Below are 16,811 nucleotides of genomic sequence, written 5' to 3'. Positions count from 1 at the left end.
CGTCTCCATTTGCCTCATTTGGAAGTTTACGTTAGGCGGTGTTGCATTCAGGACAGCTGGGGATTTATTTGAAAGTATCAACTCAGCCAGCCAAAGTAATACAATTAAACATATAAAAAGTACATACACCACAGTACAATCCACCTTTTCCAAATGAATACCTGGATTGTCTTGAATTTTCTTTGCTATAGAAAGATGCTTCTTGGGGAAAAAAAAATCAGCATACAAAGAGACAGTAGTATTTTGATTTTGAAACGTTATAATTATCTGAAACAATGTTTACAGATTCTCTGACCTCTCTTTATTAGAGATTACAGCACATTACAGTGTTAGAGATTACAGTATTTTTAACTTTTTGAAGAATAATTATGGTTTCTTTAAATGTGACACAAGTTGTTTTTTGTTTTTTGTTTTTTTGTTTTTTTAAAGATCATGTATCTGTTAAAACTCGCCTAAGAAATTATTGTAAAGGCATAAAACCCCACAAGATTTGTTAATTCAGCAGCTATTTCCTAAAGACGCCAATTAAATTGTTGGGCTAGCTTTAGATATTTCGTTTAAGTTTCCCTGTGTTTTTATTCTCATTGTTTTACCAGAAAAAGCTGATTACAACCAGTAAAAGTTTAAAAAATTACTCTCATTATAATAAGATAGTATCTCATGATTATGGCACCCCAAAAGAGGAACAGGACTTGCCCTACAAAATAAATAATTAGATAAAAAAATACAAAATATTCCTATTGTAATAATAATAATAATAATGATAATGATAATAATAATAATAATAATAATAATAATAATTATTATTATTATTATTATTATTATTATTATCTTTATTATCATTACTATATTTTTAATAATTATCATTTTTATTATATTTTTTGGCAATGGTAGAGATACACAACAGTACCAATTTTCAGCACCTTTGTGTGTGTTTATGTGGTAATAAATATATTTTTTAAATTATTTCTTTAATTATATTTATTTATTTTTTATTAATAAAATCTCAAAAGTTTTCAATGGAACATATTTATTTCTCAGTATATAACTTTGCTATGCCATGTTCATGTAAAACCACCTACTCCTCCACTCTCTCACAGTCACAATGATGCGTTTAGGTAACAAAATATCAAATTGTTTGATTTTGAATAAATCAGTACTCGATATTTCAGATGTAACACTTGAAAAAAATTAAATCTTATTGAGTGTTTTTGTTTTGTTTTCAGTACAAAATGTCTTTTTAGACTTAATTTGAGCCACATTCATCTGATCAGTCAAAAAAAACGTCTTTTTCAAAGTTGTTTAAAGACAAAATGAGGTTTGAATTGATTGTGAAAAGTAAAAATAAAAATCTGCCAATGGAACAAGAGAAAAGTTACTTGTATTCAGACAAAAAATAAATAAATAATAAATAAATAAATAAATAAATAAATAAATAAATAAATAAATAAATAAATAAATAAATGGGACTTGCTGTTCTGCTTTTTATTTACCAAGTGGAGACGGGTTTCACTACACCTTTGAAGCCTAGTGTGAAGTTTGGATCAGAGCAGAATAAGATGTTAACTTCCTCAGCGTCGCTGGGATGTCTAGGCTTCACCGTTGAACCAGAGCACAATCACCATCCAACCCTGAAATTTGGAAAGCAGAAATTTTCCAGCTGACGGAGGAAGATGAGGTAAATAAGGACAGCAGTCCCTGCTTTAGGCTGTGGGTGGCGCAGTCATACAAACGAAACGTAAAAGCCAAACAGGCTGCGTTAGCTTCAGGATGTTTTTTTTTCAACCGTTAACGAGTTTGGATACCGGGGACCGACATCCATGAACCTGTCCGGGCTCTGAAGCACAAAGACCGGGACCTCCTTAGCGTCATCTCGGTGTCATCCTGACGGTATGTTGTTGTTGTGTTAGCTCGGTGCTCTAACCGGAGAAGCTGCGTAACGTCAGCCCGTCATGTTAGCCGTTGAGCTATCGTTAGCATGCCTGAACGTCAGTTAGTGTCGAACAAACGTCTGTGTTTTCCTCCCGCGTCCGGGACTCTGAGCAGGGACTGACTGCAGTATTAACCCACTGTGACATGCAGCAGTGTGAGTTTTACTTTCATATGAAGCTCATTTAAGATGAATTTAGCTGACTTAGCTTGCTAGCGTGTTGTCAGGCTAAGGTCAAGAAGCTGGCCAGTCTGACAGCTAATGCTAATATGGAAGCCCTCAGTCTATAAACGTGTTATGTGGCAGTGAGCCACGGAGCTACCAGTTTACAAGCTCATGTTATGATCATGTTATCATGTCAAGATAAGCTGCTGTTGTTTGGAGCTGTGAGAGGTGCCTGAAAGTTTCAGCAGCCTTAGGCTAAACTGGTGGAAATAACATAAAGATCCATGTAGAGGCTGTGGTTCCATTGGATTCAGCTGGATTGTTGAGTTGATGCCTTTAACAGTAATAACACTATTGTTACTAAGGCACAGCAGTCTGATAATGCAGGTTTGGTTGCTTGGACATGCTGTAATTTTCTTCAGGTAGCTTCAGCTGCACAGGGTGTGATGATGACCATGCTGCACGTTTATTTGTTGTGATACAACTGCTGCAGGACTGCTTCATCATGCTGCTCCACAGGTTCATAATACTACAAATTAAAATGATGCTATGGTGCATTTCTGGTTTTGCAGAAGAGACTAGTGTTATTAAGAAGAGGTTTGCTGCTCTCTGGTTTCCTGTGCAGTGCTTGATATTCTCCTGGAGAGTTTCCTCTGTCTCCTATAAAAGTCAGCCAGGCCAATGTGATTGATGTCTGAATAAATTTGTTATAAACATTAGGATGTAGAGGAAAAAAGTCTCTTCCTGTGTTTCTGCCTGGTTTCACTCATCAGCTGAAGCCAAGGGCATGTGTCAAATCTCCGTGTTCACAACTTCTGGATTATTCTTATTCTTATTTACTCACCCTTAACTATTAACCCGATTGTCTAATTTGGCACAGGAAAGAGAAAAGAACAATCCAGCACATCTAATCTTTGTAATCCCACAACATGATGAGACATCAACCTTTAGTTAGCTTTTAGTTTCAACTTTGGTGTTGACATCAGGTGTCAAAACACATATTGTGCACCTTTCCTTCTCTAAGCTTTGTTTCCTGTTCTGCTGCTCGCTCTTCTTCACATTGTGAAAAAGAGTGTGTTCTGTCACCAAACTGTTAAAGACATATCATGTGGGGTAAAATCTTGCCAGTTTGTTGTTGTATTATATAGTTATAGCTATAACATCTGATGGTGTATTTAGCTGATCAGGTGTCTCATCTAATAAAAGCTAAAAGTAAATAGAAAAAAACTGCTAATTTTGGTTCCACAAATGTAGCGTATAGAAATATGATATTATCATTGCCAAAGCACAGGACTGTGCTGGTTCTAAGACCAGGCCTCTCCCAATCATGGGTAAAAGTAGGGAAGCACCTATACCGATCCTGGTATTGAGTTTGGTGGATCGAAGGGCTGAACGATTTTGGAAAATAATCTAATTGCGTTTTTTTTTTTTTTTTTTACCAATATTGCGATTGCGACTTAGCATGGGATTTTTGGGGGGGGTTATGTTTATCTTCTACATTATTCATTCATCATTCATCATTCGTCATTCGTCATTAACACAAGCAATAAACTGTTCTACAGTATGACCAACACAACAAAGAACAGTGTAACATACAAACATTTTTTTCCTGTTTGCAAGGCCTACATGTCATGTTTACAAATAACATAAACCTTTATTTAACTATTACAATCACAGTAGAATATTGACTGATTGATTTAACTTTAGGGTTATAGACCTGTAATAAAATTATCATTAATTTCCTTAAATAAAATCAGAGGAAGAACAAAGCACTGCAGAACAACAGGCCCATTATGAACAATAAAATAAAAAATAAATATGAATCCTCTCATCTATGGATCTCACATAAAATACAGTGCAGAAATGTAAAAAAGACAAATCTCTGGCTCAACCACTGAAATATGTCAACATGTGGAATGCACTGTTTTATAAAATGAAAATGAAACACTGTGTGAACATAAATTTAATTGTATTAATTATTGCATTAATTATATAAAATCATACTGATCTCTCATTAGTAACAAAACACAAACTAAAGTAAATGCTAGGGATGCACGATATTGGATTTTTGCCGATATATTGAAACCTCTTTTGGCCGATACTGATACCGATACCGATACCAATAATCACAAGTTTGTTTGTTTTTTTTCACTGTAAAAAAAGCTAAGTCTATCCTGTACTGGATTTTATATGTTACTCTTACTGTGACGGTCTTATTTGTTTAAGAAACACACATAAAACAAGACAAAAAACATTTGATTTTACCATAAATAAGAAATGTATTATTTTTTCAAACTCAAGACGTTCAGTATTGAAATACAGAAAAATAATTTCTTTAGATCACATGAACTTCAAATGTACAATGCATTTTTAAACGAACCAAGTTACATTTGATTATTTTAGAGCTACTGTAACAACCTGGTGACAGACACAGAGCTCTGCAGTGCAAATAAATGAAGTGCTACATTTTATTTAAGGAGCTTATTTTTCAGATGGAAAATGATAATAATCCTAACTGAATAGCACCTTATCGGCTGTGCATATCGGCAGAAATTTTCATATCTGCAGATACCGATAAACGTGTTTTTAAGCTTTTATCAGCCGATACCGATATTGTGCCGATAATATCGTGCATCCCTAGTAAATGCCCTTTAATTTTTTTGTTTTGTTTTTTAAACCGAGCCATTGCGCTTTGAAAATTGGACTCTATTATATTGCGATGTCGGTTTAAATTCAATTAATTGTTCAGCCCTAATGTAGTACCACATAAACGCACACAAAAGTACCGAAAATTGGTACTGTTGAGTACAGATACTGTTTGCCAGGTACTGTGCATTGATACTGTATTGTTTCAAATGTAACAAGTACCCATCCCTACACTGGTTAAAAGTTGTTGCTCTCTAGTGTTGTGATAAGCAGTCAACGACTTTTCAGTTAAAATAGATAGAAGACATTTAATCTTAAAGTCATACGCTTAAGTCACCAAAGCCTTTCAGGAAGAGTTCATCTCTTTACAGCGCTGTAGTAAACTTGTGTACTGTTCATACACTCTGTAAGATGCATTTATGGCTGCCACAAGTACAGATCAATCAATAGAAGATAATCAATTAACTTATAAGAGCTGAGATGTACTCATATTAATAGTATATGCTTTATTGAATGGATATCATGGTATTTAAAGCGATTGTTCTGTTTTATTCTGCACTCTCTCTGCACACATTGCTTCGCATCATCCTGTTTACACAAAATTTTCTTCTGTTTATTTATTCCAGATCTTTCCAGAGCTCCATGTTTGTTTTTTCTGTTCTTTAATTTGTCAGACAATCAGTCCACACACCTTAAAAAAAACCTTCCAGTCAATCCAAAGTGACAGAGAGCAGTTTATGCTTTTATTATCATCAGTCATGCTTCACACTCGATTTGTGTGTGTCTCAGTGTGTGTCTCAGTGTGTGTCTCAGTGTGTGTCTCAGTGTGTGTCTCAGTGTGTGTCTCAGTGTGTGTCATCAGCTGACCGTGACATGTCGTGAGTTTTGGTTTTGAGGGAACGACTCAGTCTTTGGGTTTGTGGTGAGAACAGAGCCCAGATGTGTGACATGTGTGGTCCTGGTGGTTGTTTTGATCTGATCTGTTGTCTCCCTCCGATGATTGTTGATAGGACGGATTGTTCTCCTTGTTCTGGGTGTGTGTTTTCGTGTGTGTGTGTGTGTGTGTGTGTGTGTGTGTGTGTGTGTGTGTGTGTGTGTCACTCAGCAGCTGTTGAGTACTGTCAGGAGACTCGGGCAGCAGCTGTGGATGTGTTTTTGTGTCTCGTAGTTTGTGAATTTGGAGAGCGACAGATGTGTTTGGCGTTTGTCTCCCTCAGGGCTGCATGATACAGAAACAGATCTCTGTCCCCTCTTCCCTCCATCCCTCCTCCTCTCCTTTCCTCCATCCCTCCTTCCTTCCCTATCTTTATCCCATCGTTAGCTTTACATTTAAATGAATCTAATAGCTGTCCCATATCATCTAACTTTCCCACTTTTTCATCATCATTCAACAGTTTTGGGTCATGTTGTGAAAAATTTGGTTTATTTTCATGTTGTCAGAGTTCTCTGTTATTAAACTGATATTTTCTGGGTGATTGTGGTCGAAACAAGATGTTTAGAGACGTACCCGTGCAGACTCAGTAGTACTGGTGGGTGATTACCAGCAGGCTTTGATAAATGCGTTAAATCCGTCCATATGCAGAGCTCTCAGGATGTAATAACATCCTGACTCCCATCAGCCGTAATCTGATGGAGATTTCTTCGTCTCTATAAACAGATATCTGTGTGGAAGTGCAGATTCGAATCTGTTCATCTGAAGTGACCAAACGGCTGAAGCTTGTGTCAGTAACGCTCATCATGGAGTAGATTTCCTGACTCCTGGGAATGAGTCTAAAAGGATTGATCTGACCTCTGGTTAAACATTTAAACAGCTTGACTTTTTACCAATCTGTTTGGCAAATTTGAAACCTGTTGATTTGGTTCTTCTTTGGAGTTGGTACGCCTGAAGTAAAAGAAACCTTATAGTGATACTCCGGGATGGAACAAGTTGGGTCCTATCACAAGGTTTAGGGCAGAAATTACCCCTACAGCAGTGTTTTTGTGCAGCAGAAGCCCAGAGCGCTCGCACCAAACACCCCCTCCCTGCTCCTCTGCCTGTTTCCTCTGCACTCAGACGGGGCCATATTTTACTTGACCAAAAACACAAATAAACGGACTCCCACCGAAAAAATCTGATATAGGTCTGCATTCACGCTTTATTTAGAGAATTTTCAGCGCTTTACTTTCACACAAAAACACCACTTAATAAGGCTCTAGTTCTCATCATGTCTCTTCGTCCTGGCAGACTACCTGCGTTTGTTTATATCTGGCACGCCGTGTGCGCGGACTGATACATTAAGTGGCGAGAGTCTCGTAGCCAGCTGTGGCTCTGCAGCGGAGGTAGCGCCGTTTTACGACACAATGAGAACTAGAGCCTTATTTAGCGGTGTTTTTGTGTGAAAGTAACGTGCTGAAAATTCTCTAAATAAAGCTTGAATGCAGACCCATATCAGATTTTTTCAGTGGGAGTCCGTTTATTTGTGTTTTTGGTCAAGTAAAATATGGCCCCGTCTGAGTGCAGAGGAAACCGGCAGAGGAGCAGGGAGGGGGTGTTTGGTGTGAGCGCTCTGGGCTTCTGCTGCACAAAAACACTGCTGTAGGGGTAATTTCTGCCCTAAACCTTGTGATAGGACCCAACTTGTTCCATCCCAGAGTATCACTTTAAAGACACACTTCTTTAAAGAGGCTTTTCACTTACACTGGTGCTTTTTTGAAAACTTTTTTTTAACTTTTTCTAGTAGCACTATGAGATTTCTATAAATGAAAAGTGCATTATAAATAAAATGTATTATTGTTGTTTCTTGCATTATGAGCAGGTTCAGTACCGTACTTACCTATTGCTGAGGTTTATGATTAAATTGTGGTTCTTGTGAGTGTTGGGGACCTAGTCATCACACATTTTCAAATTCATAATCCCCTAAAATGATAATAATACTCAGTTTAAATGTTTTTTATTTCATTTAATCAAAAATAATAATTCTCAGTCTCATCCTAACATTAAGGAACAGAGAATGTTAAAGTGATACTGGTACCAGTTTGGATCAGTACCACTATAGGCTGGTACCAAAGCCCAGAACTGATATTGGTTTCAGGACTAAAAGAGTCAGATTGATGGCTTTCTGGTGGACATGGTTAACCCCGTTGACTTATATCAGAACAGTTTCTGATTTGAATCCCTGGTCGGGTCGTTGCCTTTCAGTCTGATGTTTGCATGTTCTCCCCGTGTATGTGTGGGTTCTCCGGCTTCCTCCCACTGTCCAGAAACAAGCTCATCAGGCTGACTGGTCCCTTAAAATTTCCAGTGAGTGTGTGCGTGAAGGGTTGTCTGTCTCTCCATGTCAGTTCTGTGATAGTCTGCAGCCCGCCTTGAACCTCCACAACCCTGTCCATCATTTTACATTGCCCTAAAGCCTCTGTGTGGCTCATTATCTACAGTGAAACTGAGACTCACCAGAAAGATGAGCAGGGGGTTTTCTGAACCAGGAAGTGATGCAGTTTATGTTGCAGACAGATCTGGAGGGGTGAATTTCTCTTGGCTCTGGATCCAAACACACTGTCTCTTCTCGTTCTGCCAGCTGGACTGTAAACAGCGCAGAGCGTGGAGAAAGAAGTCTCAGATTGAAGCCGTCGGCCACATGAGAATTCCCGTAAAATTTACTGATAATTACAGAAGCAAATTGCATTCACTTCAAGAAATAAACAACAACTCAGGTTTTTCAGAGTAATTTATTCTTCGGTTTGTTTTTTGTGGTAATACATTTTATTTTTCTGATTAATATTTTTTATTGGTTTGTTTTTTGTTATAATTATTTCAGTTTTTATGGGTAAATTTTTTTGTGGAAATTAATTTTGTTTTTCTGATTAATATTTTTTTTTATTGGTTTGTTTTTGTTATAATTATTTCTGTTTTTATTAGTAATTTTTTTCTGTTTTCAGATTACTTTTTTCCTGTTTTTATGAGTAATTTTTTCCTGAAGTATCGAGATACTTAGAAATCCCGCGAGAACCTCCAACCTGCTGTTTTTCGTGGTAATTTTTTCCTCCTCTTTTTAGGGGTAATTTTTTTTCATGAAGTATCGAGCTACTTTTTTTTTTTTTTTTTGATGATTTGATTGATGTTATTGTTGTTTTATCCTGTACAGTGTCCTTGGGTGTTTTGAAAGGGGCTTTTAAATAAAATGTATTATTATTATTATTATTATTATTATTATTATTATTATTATTATTATTATTATTATAATTATTATTACTTCGAAATCCCGTGAGAACCTCCAACCTGCAGACGACTCCCGTGGATGTGTGGTGGCTCCTGTGTCCCGCACGGATCAGAGATCCTGTTTGGCACATATATGCCTTATCCTTAACTTTCTAACTTTCTAAGCATCTCGATACTTCAGAAAAAAATTACTCATAAAAACAGAAATGATTATAACAAAAAACAAACCAATAAAAAAATATTAATCAGAAAAACAAAATTAATTACCACAAAAAAAACAAAACAAAGAATAAATTACTCTGAAAAACCTAAGTTGTTTTTTTTCTTTAAGTGAATGCAATACGCGTCCGTAGATAATAAACCAGAATGACATTAATAATAATTTTCAGCCTTTGCTCTTTCTAAAATGAACTCTTTTAATAGCTTCTCTCTTTCCTCTATACGTCTTTTAATTTCCTCCTCTTCCTGTCATTCACTTTCTCTGCTCTTCCTTTTTTCACCTCCTTCCATTTCCTCCTCCTATTCATCCTTTCTCATTTCCTGACCTCCTCGTTTCTCCTCCAGAAAGGGAAACTGGCAGAGGAAACAGTTACACCGTTTTTTTATTGCGTATTGATTTTCTATTATTACGCTTGAACCCAGGGCGGCCATTCCTCTCAGCTGGTTTTAGTGTGAGTTGTGGGTTTTTGATTAGAATGATGTGTGTGTGTCTTTAAGTGTGTGTGTGTGTGTGTCAGCAGTGGGCACCAGCAGCCCTTATTTATTACCATATAGCTCAGTTATGCTACACTTCACTAATGCAGCCTCTCAGCAGGATTACACACACAAGCTGCTGACTCAGGACACCAGGATGAGGATGATGATGGTGGTGATGATGCAGATGATGATGTCTTGGCTTTCCTCTCTTTAATTTAAAGTCTCAGACTCATCTTGAGCAGAGTCAGGTCAGAAGAATAACTTTTATTTTTGCGTCTTGTGAAAAGTGATGTAGCATCAGTGATGTTGTGGTGATTATTTCTGCAGCCTTCCTCTGTAAACCATGATAAACCTCACATGATGATCCAAACAGAGTTGATCTCAGGGGTTTATTAAGTCGTGCGTTAGCTGCACTCAGCGTGTCAGGCAGTTTAGAGCTTGGTAATGCTCCCAGTATCGGTGTCAGAACAGCTCTAAATCCTCTACCTGGTGTCCTGGTTAGATCAATCCGTCCGTTTCCTGCTGTGAATCTGAGTCAGAGTCAAATAATCAGGCGGCTTACGCAGGTCGCTCCCCAGACCTCCTTTTCTCTCTCATTGTCATCTTCCAGCTCTTTCCACGCAGTTCCCAGCCGTTCCCAGGCCAGGAGGGTTAAACGGCGTTAGTTCCTCCTGTGTGTCTGCACACCACCTGCACACACTCTGTTTAAACCTGGATCTCATTTATTTTGATGCTTTGTGACGGCCTGTGATGTATTTTTGTGATAAAGATAAGGAGATTTAGTTTGATAATTTCATCAAATTTCTGTTTTCCATTCATCAAATTACGGATTTTTTTAATATAAAGAAATTGCAGCCATAAATTCTGCACCCTGTGTTATCTGTTAGTAAAGATTGACTCTTCCAGGATCTAATCTGATGAGCTGTTTCTTCTCCCATAGCTTTATTGACTCTTTGCTTTCTGACGTGCTGTATTTGTGAACATCCCTCCTGAGTCACACCTTTGAGAGGAGTCGGTCTGCTTTTCCTTTTGGCTCAACTTGTGTGTTTATTTACTCCCAGTTAGACTGATTTTTGACTCTGAAATGTCATAAAAATCATCATATCCTGTTCAATGTTAGTCCAAATATTCCAAAGAGCTCTTCACTGTTGACTTCTGTCTTTGGATTATTGGTCGTTTCTCTGAAAACATATTTTTTGTTGGCGTTTTGTTTCTAACAGAACGCGTTTCAGAGAGTGACTCAGGGTTAACAGACTGAAGAACAATAGCACATTAAAAAGTTTACATGCCAGAAATGTCTCAACTCTTTTGTTTGTGTCGTAGATAGCTGGGATGATAATGATGTCAAAAGAGTCAAAATAACATGAGAAATGATAAATCATTAATCTGAACTGGAGAAAATCACAGACTTCTGCAGTCGAAGAGTCCTGGAGGAAACTTGAGGTTGAAAATGAGGAAATGAGCAAACATTGCAGGTAAAACCAAAGTATAGATCATTTATAGAGATGAACGGAAATTAAATTCTTGGCCAACACCAAAAGAAATTATCTAATACTTCAAGCTGCAGGCAGCATAAGACGGGTCCTCGGACTCCTGCTGGTCTGTCATACCTGTTTTCCCTCCACTGTCAAGGATTTACCTCCCCTGTCAGGGTTTCATCCCTTTTTTCGTCCCTCTTAGTGCTTTAACAGTTGATACCATGTATTATTTCCACTGCTGAGTCACATGACCAGCTGCACGGAACTCCTAATCACTGTGTGACATCATCACAGAACTCCTAATCAGTGTGTGACATCATCAACTGCTGCAGCAGAGAGAGGATTCAAATTCACAAAAGTTTACAAACAACTCGTCATATAGGCCAGAATGTTGACATAGTCTGTGTTGGAGATTTTGTCAGGAATCCATTCATGTCATTTTTTAAAGCTGTACAATTTTTACTTTTTTGTCTAGAGGCCCAAATGCGGCAGCCTGCATGGGCAGGAATGAAAAATCCCATGTGTTTACATGGAGGGAGCTGAGAGGGCTTCATTGGGGTTCGGCGACTTTGAAGGCTCGGGGTTTGAAAATCGGGTCTGAAATAACTTCCATAAGAACTTTTGTAGAGCAAAGTCTAGTCGATGACGATGCCACTAATTATTAGTACCATCGCATTTCTGGCTATGACCGTGTAACCTCCTAACCTCACTAAAATCAAGGTATTGCAATTGCTTACATTAACAGTATTAGGGATGGGTACCTTTCACACTCGAAACAATATGGTACCGATGCCCAGTACCTGGCAATCTGTATCAGTACTCATCGGTATCAGTTTTAAGTACTTTTTTTGTTTTTATGTGGTTAAATAACTCAATTTTTGTTTGTTTTTTCTTTCAATTTAACATATTTATTCCTCAACATATAACCGTGCATGCTGTGTTCATGTCCAGCATGGAAAATCTCCTACTCTTCCATTCCCTCACAGTCACAAGGATGCATTTAGGTGCCTAAACATGGTACCTTTTGATTTTACATGAATCGGTACCTGGTGCTTTTGACAGAATTCGGTCGGTGCCTATAAAAGTACCTAATTCAGTACCCATCCCTACTTTTTAGTCTGTTATATTAAAGAAAAACTAGGTTTAGACCTGGTCTGTGAGAGAGGTATGGCCCTCGTCTGGTTCAGAGATGAGTCCTCTTTTCTATGCTCTGCTCTCCGCCTCCTGCTCTGTGTGTTTCTCCGTCTCCTAGCAGGTTTCCCCCACCCAACATGTCCTGGATCATTTCTCATTCGCTTCACAAGCTTTGCGAATTGCAATCCGTGGGTTTTCCTCGGTCACACTGCAGGCGTGTTGGCTCCCATCCGGACAAAAGCCTGCTGGCCAGGGTCTTTGCTTGTGTCACCACAACACACTGTTACAGCCGTGTTGTCTTGGTGTGTTTTGGCTGTGTTTTTGTTGTTCCCCCCCTTTTGGGGTTGTTTTTAACCAAACATTTTCAGTGAGTGAATTTTCTGTGCTTCCCTAATCCTCCTTACAATCGAAGTCAGCAAAGGTCAGATTGTCTGATGTCTGCAAATGGAATCATGTCTGATTTCCCTGTGGTGTGGGGCGTGGTCAGAGCGATTTTGTCCGGTTGAAGCAGTTTGGAAGGTCTCTTATTCAGAGATCGTAGATAAAGAACATGTTAAATATTTGCGACAATCCTGTAGTATGTGGCCGCTCTGAGAGGAGTCAAGCAGGTACAACGTGTAACTTCACGTGTACCGGAGCAAAGCCAATCAAGACAAGAGCTGACTCAGCTGTCCAACCAAAAAGAAAGTCAGAAATCTATCTGTAATACCCGTGACGACTTTACTCACCACCAACCAACCAGTACAGTCATTAAATGGGTCTCCTCCTTCTGTCTGCATCAGGGGTGGGAACTGTTCAAATGATCTGCAAGTTGTTAGCAGTGACTACGATTTGTACTTTTTGCTTGAAATGCCCGTTATTGTTAGAAAGAAGGGACAGTTTAAAGGGGACATATCAAGCTGATCCCTGATTTAATACTTACATATAATATAATAAATTTGAAAACAAGACCTTTCACCCCCTGAATTTTCAAAAAAATGAGATGTTGTATTTTTTCTGATATCCTAGAACGAGATTTGATGCCTCTGAAAATAGGTCATTGCCAGTTGGCCGCGAGATTTCGGCCTTCGTGACGACACGAGGATCCTTTCTTTTTACTGGAGTAATCTGATAAAGCAGCTCCTCTTCTGTGATGTCAGTTAGTCACACAACAGCCACCGAGGGATACACCCACCAAGAGCCGACTGACTGAGTGCTGGATGCAGGGACTCTGCTCTGCTGAGCAGCTCGGCTTTACATGGTGAATTAGCAGTTAAAACACTGTAGTTTTAGCAGACGTGGTAATACTTGTGAGACTGTGATATTTGCATGCTTGTTCTGACATGCACTGTGAACCTGGACCACAATAATGCTGCGGTAATAACATAGTGAGGAACTGACGGTAGAGGCGATCTTTAGACTACACTTTCAGCATGATGGATAAAACAGACAGAGAAAAGTGAAGGAGCAGGATGGAGCCCTGTTATAGAAATAGTTTACTGGTGAAGTCTGCCTATATTTCCACGTATAAACTAAACATGTTACAGTACCGCTTTGACTAACCACACTGAAGCGTCCTGAGATGATCTGTGTCCAGGTGGATTTTCTTCCTCCTGAGCTGCAGAACCGTCCGGGTCTGACTCAGGGTCCAATACAAAAGGACGTATCCTACACTCTGCCATTTTATTAGTGCTGTCAATGCCTTACGGTGAAGTTTTGGCAAACAGCAAACTCGCTCGGTCTACTCCATCCAATATGGTGATTTTGTAAATACTGCCATGCTGCAAAAACCGCCCCCTGGCTCTACCCCCTCCGCCCCTCTGATAGAACTGACCAATCAGAGCACAAAGGGCTGTGACGTTGCGAGGTTACTGGAGGTCATTCACCAAACGGAGCATTTCAACGAGATCTTCAGAATGGCCTAAAATGAGGATATTGAGAACGCTATTGTGGGGCAATGAAGGAACTAAATGACTTGTACTGAGGGCAGAAATGCTTTACAGGCATCCTAGTCTGGCGTAGTTAAGAGGAGAAACAAGCATGATATGTCCCCTTTAACATTTTTAATCTGATTTCAGGCATTGATTTCAGACTCTGTGTTTACTTTCTGATCTCTCCTCCTCTCAAACACTCTTTGCTCCATGTGTGTGAATGAAATCTATTTGTGCGATAAGTCTGAGTGACTCTGAGCTCGGACGGCGAGGTGGGCCAAGTGTTCAGATTCACTGAGCTACAAAGCTAATTGTCTTTAGCAGCAGAGTACAAAACATCCAGGTAGCCATGTCTGAGTTTTTTGCAAAGTTTTCAGACATTCAAAGTTTAAAATGTGTCCTGTGATATGAGCATGATGAGGTTTTCTCAGCCAGGTCATAAAAGCTTGTTAAAGAGATAAATCAGAATTTTTCTGCGCTCTTTGTTTCTGCACGAGGGACGCTGTGAGAAGAAATGAGAGAAATGAGAAATGGGGAAATCTTTGCATTTTGTTGTATAGAGCTTGTGTTCACTGTTTGTAACCCTAAAAAATAAATAAACAGAGTACACCGACGGCCTTTGCAATCAAGTTGACACTGGCATTTTTCAACCAGGCAGTAAAACCAGCCAGAACACCGGCTGTATTATCTGAATATTGCTGTGCTGAAAAAATTTGCCCAAAGGTTTCCCTCACCTTAAATGTTCCCCCATAAATTTGACTGAGACACTGGTGGGAAGTGTTCAGGAGGAGAAACTCAGAGGAAAGGTTTCAGGAACTCATACAGATCGATCTGAAACTCGTGATGCACAGAAAGGATCCAGCTCAGGCTGAAAGTCTCATCATACCCAGAAACTTCTCACTACCAAACATCTCCACACACTTCTACTCTCGGATATTCCTGGTGCTACTTAATTGGCTCTACCTCTGACTTACTGAAGGACAGAAGGATTCCCACACTCTCTCACACACACACACACACACACACACACACACACACACACACACACTTGGGTCAGAAATAGCAGCTTAATCAGTCTGAAGATGTTGTAGAGCTGCTGTGATCCCGCAGCTTTGTCCCACTGATGGCCGATGATGTAAGCCATGCTCACATAGATCCTCGCAGCTGATTGGCTGGCTGCTCAGGCCGTTCACCACACCTGGCAGGACACAGCGGGCTGATTAGTGAGCAGCTTGTTTGTGTGTCTGGTCGTTTGTTTGGACAGCGAGTTTCTGCCCATCAGACTCAATCAGGCTGACGTCACGTCCGATGGACGGAGCGAAGCGGCTTTGATGACGAGCAGGAAGAGGCGCTCTGAGCCCCCGCTCCTCGTCACGTCAGCTTCTATTAAACGCTGTGTTTACAAACAGGCTGACTGTCAAGGAAGGAAGAGTGGGGTTTATTCCAGGTTTCTTCTTCTGTGAGGTTTTAATCCATGATGACAACAGTTACAGAAAGTTGGGATTGTTGCATATCTTTGGTGCACTGAGTGTTTTTCCCTGTGTGTAATTAGATTTATGAAATTAGTTTTTGTGACTAATGACATCAAAAACCTTTTCAAATTCTCCTTTTTCAAACCAGAAACTTTTCCATGAACTGTGGAGACTGCAAAGTGCTGTGATGTTACACACTTTCACTTAATTTACCCAATCTGTTTGTTTTTGGAGTGCTGAGAGCTCTTGGATTTTTCCTGCTCCTTCTAAAAACCTTCTGAACAATAAAAAAGAAGGAATCTTAGCGTAAAAACAAACTCAAAATCAGCACCTCAGCTCAGCTCAGCTCACATCCCCTCAGTGTCCTGTGCCTGAGAAAAACAAGCAATAAAACACAAGATGTTTTATCCCATATCCAAAAATGTGAAAACACCGTCTTGTTTAGGGATGTTCGATACCACTTTTTTCAGACCGATACCACTACAAGTACTTCCTCTTGAGTAGTCACCGATGCCGAGTACCGATACTACTAGTACTTTTGATACATAAAATTTCATTTAACAGTGACAGATCATTTTGATCAAAGACAGCACAGTCACTCTGCCATTAAGTCCAAAATAAAACACAAACAACTCTCTCTGAGTTCAGTATTTTTGATAAATATACAAAAATAATATTAAAAGTGCACAGTTTAAGTATTTTTTTTTAAGTAAACTAAAGTGCAAAATAAAACAGTTTAACTGTTGACTCCTTGTAGTTCATTCATGTTGTCTGAACAGGACCTGACGCACATTTGCAGTGGTGTTAAGCAGCAGTTAGCGGCAACTAGTGGCGAGGAGGACTTACTCAACGTAAGATTTTCTTGCCTGGAGTATCTGCTGCTGGTATCTGCAGCCTTCACGAGTACCAATACCTTGAAAAAAGGATTGTATCTGCCTGATACTGATACCTGGTATTGGTACTCGCCCATCCTTAGTCTTGTTACTATAAAAAACCTGCTGTCCACAAACTAATTGGATGTAGCCTCTGTGACATCATCCATTGGTACCACATATGGAGATTTGAAGCCCATTGTGAACAGGAGCCACATTGGAAATGATGAACTTAAACTAGATTTAATTATTTGAGTTAGGATGGGGTAAAGAGGGTTGTCTTACATAGAAATGGACCAATATGTTTTTTTCA

General features: G+C 39.2%; 1 protein-coding gene across 2 annotated transcripts in view; it reads left to right on the top strand.

The window, feature by feature from the left end:
* Positions 1-1,768: 1,768 nt before the first annotated feature.
* Positions 1,769-16,811, top strand: part of ip6k1 (inositol hexakisphosphate kinase 1) — a 44,328-nt gene continuing 29,285 nt past the window's right edge. Inside the window, exon 1 of one of the 2 annotated variants that reach the window (XM_074675451.1) lies at positions 1,769-1,890. The gene's annotated coding sequence lies outside the window, so the exon portion shown is untranslated. Of the gene's footprint in view, positions 1,891-1,967; positions 2,087-16,811 lie in introns of those variants that run through there. The other variant, XM_074675460.1, reaches the window with a different exon arrangement.

This window comes from Halichoeres trimaculatus, unplaced genomic scaffold, assembly GCF_033239565.1.
Source record: "Halichoeres trimaculatus isolate MK-OKI-2021-1 unplaced genomic scaffold, fHalTri1.1 fHalTri1_scaffold_1, whole genome shotgun sequence".
Taxonomy (NCBI): Eukaryota; Metazoa; Chordata; class Actinopteri; order Labriformes; family Labridae; genus Halichoeres; species Halichoeres trimaculatus.
This window is presented reverse-complemented; position numbering and strand designations above follow the sequence as displayed.